The sequence below is a fragment of the Balearica regulorum genome, chromosome 2 (genome assembly GCF_011004875.1).
Source record: "Balearica regulorum gibbericeps isolate bBalReg1 chromosome 2, bBalReg1.pri, whole genome shotgun sequence".
NCBI lineage: Eukaryota > Metazoa > Chordata > Aves > Gruiformes > Gruidae > Balearica > Balearica regulorum.
Window position 1 is genome coordinate 133,499,456 of NC_046185.1, and position 8,434 is coordinate 133,507,889.

Sequence of the window (8,434 nt, forward strand, 5' to 3'; positions counted from 1 at the left end):
CCTCACCAACCTGTTCCAGTGCCTCACCAAGACATGGGATGCCCGGCAATGAGCCTAGACATTCTGCATGAGTAGATGGTACTTCTGAAGCTGCGTGAGGAGCTTGTTTTGGCTCACACAGTTCTAACAGACTTGGGTGGAAAGGGCCAGAGGTAGACGATACCCAGCCAGATTGTTACAGGTCCCTGGCTAATCACTTTGGAAGTGGCGAGTCACCCGCTGAACCCATAGTTATGGATGCTTACTGGGGGGAGTTATTGCTTCGGTTCATTTGCAGGTAGCAAAACAAGGGCAGTGTTCCCAAAATAATTGCAGGCTTTCAGTGAGCTGCAGTAGGGCCACTGAGGGCACATGGGAGCCCGTTGTCTGCTTCTCTCTGGAGTATACCAGCAGGAAAGGACCTCGCTCAGATGCTGTACAGGTGTTGGCAGAGGGTTGAGAGAAGTCTATGGACACTTACCCATTGGCAGCTTCCAAGAGCCAAGAAATAATACCTGAGACACAGCTTCTTTGCATGCTAGTAGTCTTCTACCATCTAATTCTTTGGGGCATGATGATCAGCTTGAAATGCTGACATCTGGGTGAAGATTTTATGATGTCCCAAGCAGGTGTGTGGTGCTTGCAGAATGTCACTGGACGATCCTGCCCAACGTATGGGAGGAAAGGGGGAAACTGTTAGTGATGCAGCTTTTCTAGACTGGTGCGAGCAGGCTGTGAATGCACCTCAAGAATTTAGGCCACCTCCAGGAGAACTGGGGAAATAAGGCTGTTCCCACAAGACTGGGCTGTAAGAAGGTGCCTTAGCATAAGTACCACTTTTGTGCTTTGTGTAAAGTAATTTAGGACGTGTATGAAAAGTTGGGTGGGGGCCAGTGTTTCTTACTACAAAGTACAGCCACCTTAGTCCCAGTTGCTAGAATTAAATGTGAGCCATTAATAAAAGGACTTCTTGAAGAGAATGTCTCTCTCACACAGAGGCATCAAGGCATAGCTGCTAGAAAATAAACCACAGGTAAATGGGCAAAAGCAACGCATCACCTAAGCCATTTGAGACCTGGGACAGCAGCGTGCCATGGCCCTTGGGGTAGTGTTGCAGACTGTCAGTATACTGGTCACCCTTCTCTCCTGTTGGCGGGGGAAGCTGGGTGTCCTGGGAACCTCTTGCCTCCCACTGTCCCCTCTGAGACAGGGGAGCGCAGCCTTTAGCATGAGTTTCCAGCCAGCTGCCATAGCAAGACAGAAAGGTGGTGGCATGGGCAGGGCTAGGCTTGAATCCTTTTTACATCTCCTGAGGGATGTGCTGCTTTGGCTGCCAGAGAAGAGGAGAGGTGAAGCCTATTCTCTGCTTCTGCGCTTCCATCTCCCAGTTCTCCTCACCTCCAGATCCGTGCTGCTGTGGCCCAATTTTCCAGCTTCAGTTTGCGCTTTGTGCAATCTACTCTGGCATGTTTTCTTGGCTCCTTTTCCTTCTGCTGCAAAGATTTAGTAAATGGCACACTGTTAGCAACTCCTGGTAATAAGTTAATTCCACTTTCAGTTTCATGGCTGTGGAAAGCAATAAGACACTATATAATTTAAATTTTGGGGAGAATCCAGGTGGCACAATGCTCTGTGTCATGGGAAGGCAAAACCCAGCACTGCTACCTCATAGTGCTTTACACTTTGTCTTTGCCTCCGCTACCCTTGTGGCTCCAGACATTGATGGTATACCTGTTTATTATACATTATTTAATGTGCAGTGCGATTCAAAATATTACATTGCAGCTTGTGTACTTTAGATATTTTTTCCTGTGTGAGCTCCCAAAGGAGGTCAGGAGAAGGAAAGGGGCAGATGTCAGAATGGAGACACTGCCTCCTTCATCTGAAATTTAAACTACCTGGACAGCAAACAAATTCTTCCTTTCACTATATTCTCAGCACTAGTGTAAAGATGGGGTATTCACAGGCAAACCCACATAGCAAGTGCCGCTGTATGTGACGCTGAAACATACTGTTAGCTGCTAATAAGTGTGTCTAATACGGGTTGAAGCTGATGGGTCCACTAGCCAGATTCTAGGCATGCTATGTAAAAGAAGTGATTAAGCCTTTTATGGGTTAAACAAGCTAACACAATGGAGGCCACCTGCCAAAGTGTTGGCCGTATGAAATGCCAGTGCAAAAACTATCTTAGAGGAAAGAAGGGAGGCTTTCCCAGGAATTTGAATACAAACACAGGACTGAGACATTGAGTGGTTTTAGATGTAGAAAGCAGTGAGGACACATGGCCTGAATGGAAGATAAAAGATAGAAAGACAACTCTAGTTTTGGGTAGACAACTGGATGGGGTGGATGGACTGGAACTGTGCAGAATAAAATAGTCTGTTTTTTTTTTTTCTTTTTCCTGTTTTATTGCAAAAAAAGGGTCTTTAAGGGTGTTGTGGTTTAACCCCAGCTAGCAACTAAGCTGCACACAGCTGTTCGTTCCCTTCCTGCCCCGTGGGATGAGGGAGAGAATCAGAAGGGTAAAAGTGAGAAAACTCCTGGGTTGAGATAAAGACAGTTTAATAAATAAAGCAAAAGCCACACACACAAGCAAAGCAAGACAAGGAATTCATTCCCCACTTCCCATGGGCAGGCAGGTGTTCAGCCATCTCCAGGAAAGCAGGGCTCCATCACGCGTAACGGTTACTTGGGACAACAAACACCATCACTCTGAACATCGCCTCCTTCCTTCTTCTTCCCCCACCTTTATAAGCTCAGCATGACATCATATGGTGTGGGATATCCCTTTGGTCAGTTGGGGTCAGCTGTCCTGGCTGTGCCCCCTCCCAACTCCTTGTGCACCCCCAGCCCACTCACTAGTGGGGTGGTGTGAGAAGCAGAAAAGGCCTTGGCTCTGTGCAAGCACTGCTCAGCAGTAACTGAAACATCCCTGTGTTATCAGCACAAATCCAAAACACAGCACCATACCAGCTACTATGGAGAAAATAAACCCTATCCCAGCCAAACGAAGTGCATTGTAAGTAAACTGGAACGCAACGAAGAAATACCTAGCACATATGTTCATTTTCTACTTCTAAATGAAACAAGCTGTGATTCCCTGTGCCTTCAACTCATTGCTTAAATCATGCAGGTGATTTCTAAGGGAGATCCAGAAGCCCAGGAGAAAAAACCATTGAGTCAAGATGTAATTGAGTTGAAGAAACTCTTATGTCAGGTGGTAGAAATACTTGCAAAACTCATATATTGACTAATATATTTAAAATGGAAATTGAACTTGCCTAAAGCAATGAAAATAGCAGCCTGAAGCGTCCCAAGAAGTCACGAAGAGTGACCTTTCATAGACGAGAAGAGCTCTGATGCAAAGATTTTGTTGGGTATGAGAAGTCAGGGCAGATTGCTCTCCCAGCTTCAGATGCCAAAATGGACTGGCAATTGGTAGGGATGTGGCTGATTTTTTGAGGAAATTTCTGCCAGGCAAACTTCGGTGAGCCTGGACTTTGCTAACAATGATGATCTTCAGCAGGATTAACAGAAGTGACAAATCAGCCTCAGAAAGAAATTAAAAGGATAACATAGGAGAAAGAATCGGGAAGTAAACCACCTAGAGAACGTGGATGAAATTGGGAATTGTCATATATTTTTTTTTAATCCATGGAAAGAAGGAGGGGAAAGGTCAGATAATCCTAGCTCATGGGATACAAAACAACAGTTCCTCAGAAGGGAAAATCCAAAGCTCATTCTCTGAAGAAATAAGACTCATTTGTCCTAGATGAATGGCTGGGAAGGTAGGGGAGAGAAGGGCATTTCCCATATCCACCCGAAATGGTCCAGCTCTCCTGATGATGCAGAATTTACCCAAAGAGGAATTAGCTAAAACTAAACACAGCCCCCTCACGGGCAGTTTGGAAGCAGCCATCCATCAGAGTGGGTTGAAATACAGCTAAGAATTAATACAAACACGTAACACCTCCAAATATCAACAAAGAATTTTAGGATGAATTAGTAAAGGACATGGCTGTTTGCCTTGACCTGAGACTTGCAGAATTAGATAAAGAAAAGGATGCCAAGGATCGTCTCATAAATTTGGAGTGTGGATTTTTCGCTGCAGCAGTAGTGTAGTGGAAAGGAAAATACCTCCTGCGAGGAAGCTGGAAGCTGGTGTTCATCCACCTGGTAAGTCCAGCTTGATGTCTAGTAAGTGGAATGGAAAGGGGGAGGGGAGAGTAATCCTGGTTCATCTACTTTATGAAAGCCTGGAAACAAAATACTGGTTTGCAATATGAAATAAGAAAATGAAACCTTCAGCAATGCAAACTTTATTGGTAAACCCTCTCCCCCCCGCCTCAAACTTTGCAGCTCTTTTGAGGGAGCTATGAGACAGCCCAAGGAAGGCTCTCTTAGGCAGCATCCAGGCTACTATTGCAAGAGAATAACCTGAGGCTTTGGTTTCAGACGGTAGGGTGACATCACCCAAACTTTGCACTCAGCATCACCCACAAGCCAATTTGTGCAACAACCAGCAGGTGTGAGGAAAGGTTTTGAGATGGGTGGGTGGAAATCAAGGTAGTAGGAACATTCGTGCTCTTGTTGCGCCAGGTACCACTGACACCCCACCCTCACAGCACAAACCTTCACCACCACCTGCATCTTCGGCAATGGCTTTTGAAAATACTCTCCAAATTTACCTTAAGAAGTTTGGAAAACCACTAGTTTTTGTATATAAAAGTACATTTCTGGGGTTTGTTAACATAATATGTAACATTAAAAACTGGGTTCAACTTAAGGCAATTCAGTATCTGTAGCTCTTTGTAGATACCTTTGAGAGAAGTGTTTTGTCCAGGGCACCATTCACGTAGCAATTGTGCCTGTATTCATACAGCTATTAGAAATCAAAACAGAAAATATCAAAGCACCAAAAATAGCGATGGAAGATGCCAATGAGTTAATAGTCAGGGACACAGCTTCTGGACAAGCGTGACCACAAGTAAATCTTAGATTTGTTTTTTTCTTCTATACCTTCTGAGATGGTGATTTGCCCTGCACAGCAGAACAGATCTTGGCCTTTCTTTTTCACTTACTAGAGGATTTGCAGAGCAGAAAAAGAGGATTACAATTCCTCTCAGCAGAAAGTAATCCTTTTAAGTTAGGTATGTCAGCATTCATTGAGAAGTGTGGGAAAGTGCGTGCTACTTAAAATGCCTGACAGGTCTCAGAGAAATGTGGTGGCAGGAAGATGGGAGCAAAGCCCCCAGTCATGATTACAATGGCCCCCCAAATTAGACTGTTGGAGGAAGCAGTGAAAACAGAGCTCAGGAGCGAGGACTGATTTTAACGTTTATCCAGCTTGGTAAATTCACAGCATTGAAGTCCAGAATTATAACCTAGAGTGGTATCTATTCATTGGAAACTAATGGCAAACAAATTTTGAATTCACTTGAGAGAGATGGTGGTCCCGTCCTGTAATTTTACTGTGCATCAGCATGTTAGCGAGGTGGTCCACATAAACTGGTGGATCTGCTATACCTGATACGCATTTCGAGCAGCTCATAATTCCTTCAGTACACGTTTGTTCTGTTCAGAAAGTTATAGTCTGACTATAATGGTCACATTGAGCCCGAGACAGAACTTATTGTTATGAGTTTCATTATATTGTTTAGGAGGCAAAGACCCGGACTGAAACTTTATCAGCAATGCTCTCACAGGATGATCAGCAAGGTCAGAAGCTACTCTGGACCCAGCCATTGCAAAATAGTTCAGGCTTAATATATAAGCTTGAAGTTGAAGAGCACCCAGAATCCAGCCGAACCTGATCTGAGCAGCAGATGAGATCCTATTGACAAGGCAATAACACAAAAGCTATTGGGGGTTAGAAAAAACAAACTTTGAAGTAATATGAAAAGAGGTAAAGTAAATGGGCAGGAATTCAGCAATGGAAAATCCACACTGAGAAGTATTTGAGGTATAGCTGCAGACAAATTAAACTAAGGAAATTTTTAAAAAACCACTTCTAATAGAGCAACATAAAGAGCAATAGCTGACACGAAGGGCTTGAAAATGCTGGGAAGGAGAAGGATTGTGAAAGTACAAAATGAAGTGGAAAGTTAACAGAAAAAAGAGAAACAAAGCAACAAATTGCATAAAATAGCACGAGATATTACCAGGCGGTTCATAATGTATTTGTAACAGCATAATAGCCGCACATCTCTATTGTAACGGAATGCAATTTTATTCACTCTAATTTAGCACAGGACAGTCAACATAATCATTTCAAATCTGTTGTTCACAATCCAAAATAGCATCTTGACAGCTTTTAACAAACAAAGTGCTTCGTAACGCAGACTGTTGGGGACAAGTGAAAGAACCAAACCCAGGGTCAGCAGTGGAATACATAAAATACATGTCTTTCAGGAATGTACTGCACAAGAGATTTTTTTTTTTTCTTTCCTGTTTAAAAAGTCCGCATTTCAATTTTGCTGATATTATACATAATTCCCGCATTTTGTCTCCTGCTGAATTCCATCCTCCCCACTTCATCCCCAAAGCTTCTTATTCCTGCAGCCTGAGTGACAAGTGCAGGTGCCTCTATAGCAGATATTGCAATGCAAACCAGTATTTACGTAGCCTTCGTTGGCTAAACGGTTCTTTGTTTGCATGTAACTACTTTCCTCACATTCCCTTCTAACAAATACTCTCCGCATGGCTGGAATATAAAGGCTTGGAAGTACTTAAATGGGTAGTCCATCATGTGGACACTGAGGATCAGATACCGTGGTACTCGCAGAGGCTCTTCTTTCACATTTTAGGGTGGCTGTGCAGAGAGGAGCAGAGGACCATTTCCCATCTCTCCTTCACTTTCCTACAAAAACGTTACTTTTCTCTGACTTTTATTTTAAGTCAATATTTACAGTACAGCATTTAAAATACCCAATCAGGCCTGGGAACTCATTGTAGCAGGCAGACTGCACAACGCATTTTGGAGCTCTCCCCTAAATTAAAACATGCATATAACATTTAATTCGATAGCATCCAGGAAGTATTAAAATAGTCAAAACAATCTGAATTTATTTTTAGTGTGGCGATTCACAATTGGGTTTGAAGGCAAGCTACAGAGGAACGCAGCTGGTTCATCTGATTTGCTTTTATCAATGCAAAAATTATAAAGACAGTTATGGGCTTATTTAAGCCAGATTACATGGGCAAGTGAATTTCTTGCTGTCCTGGTCCAACTATCCAGTTGTGGAAGCTCACCCATATACCGCTAGACAGAAACCTGGGTGTGGAACATGCTCCCAGACCTTATCCTGGCATTCTCCGATTCAGACATAGCCATCAAGTGTTCTCCTATTTTCTGAAATCCCAGAGAGAGAACGGTAAAGACACACATTTATTTTATAGCACTGCAAACACTGAAGGTACTTCACTGCTGATCCCAGGAGGGCTCTTTGCCCGTGGGCCATCCTGTTGAGATGAATGATGAGCAGTAGGCAATAGCCCCATCAGAGGAGGCCTGCACCTGACACTCCAAGACAGCGGACACTTCTCAGGCCCATCAAGGGAGAAATGTTTGGATGCAAGAACGGGAAAAGGGAAGGGATCTGTACAAAGTGTGCCCTAATCACATGAGTTAACTTAATTACAACCATATTGGAAAGCGCACCATTCCATAACCTAAGCTGCAGCAGGAAAATACTGTCTCAAAAGGTTTCTGCTGGACATGCTTCACACGGCATTGGGCAAGTGAAGATTCAGTGTCAGCGGGATGAGGGGAAGCTGTCCATGGACCTCCAACCCATCAGCCTTCTTCAGGAGCATGTCTCTGCTCAAAGGGCTGCTTTTCTCACTGAATTACTGAGTAATCATAAGATAAAGTGCCTAATCTAGTACACCCACCTTAAATAAAGGGACACATGTAGTGTTGTACGGTTTTAATAAAAAATAAAATTCTTAATTGAGGAATATAGGTTATTCAGAGGAAAATAGAAAAGTAGTTGACATGTCTTTGTGTTCATTTTTCTTTCTGCTAGCTGAAGAGTGGAAGAATATATTAACATAGCACATTTCTTGAAGGAAAAATGCTTTAAAATGGATATATACCCATTTTTCTCCAATTTGCTTTCTCTAATTTAATTTACTTTCCACCATTTGTGATATTTTGAAATTTGAACTCTTGACTTCAGTTGAAAGAAAACAGAATCATAGAATCATAGAATCTTTAAGGTTGGAAAAAACCTCTAAGATCATCAAGTCCAACTGCCTACCTAACACCACCATGTCTACCAAACCATGTCCCGAAGTACTTTGTCTACACATTTTCTGAACACCTCCAGGCATGGTGGCTCCACCACCTCTCCGGGCAGCCTCTTCCAATGCCTGACTGCTCTTTCGGTGAAGAAATGTTTCCTAATATCCAATTTAAGCCTCCCCTGGCACAACTTGAGGCCATTTCCTCTTG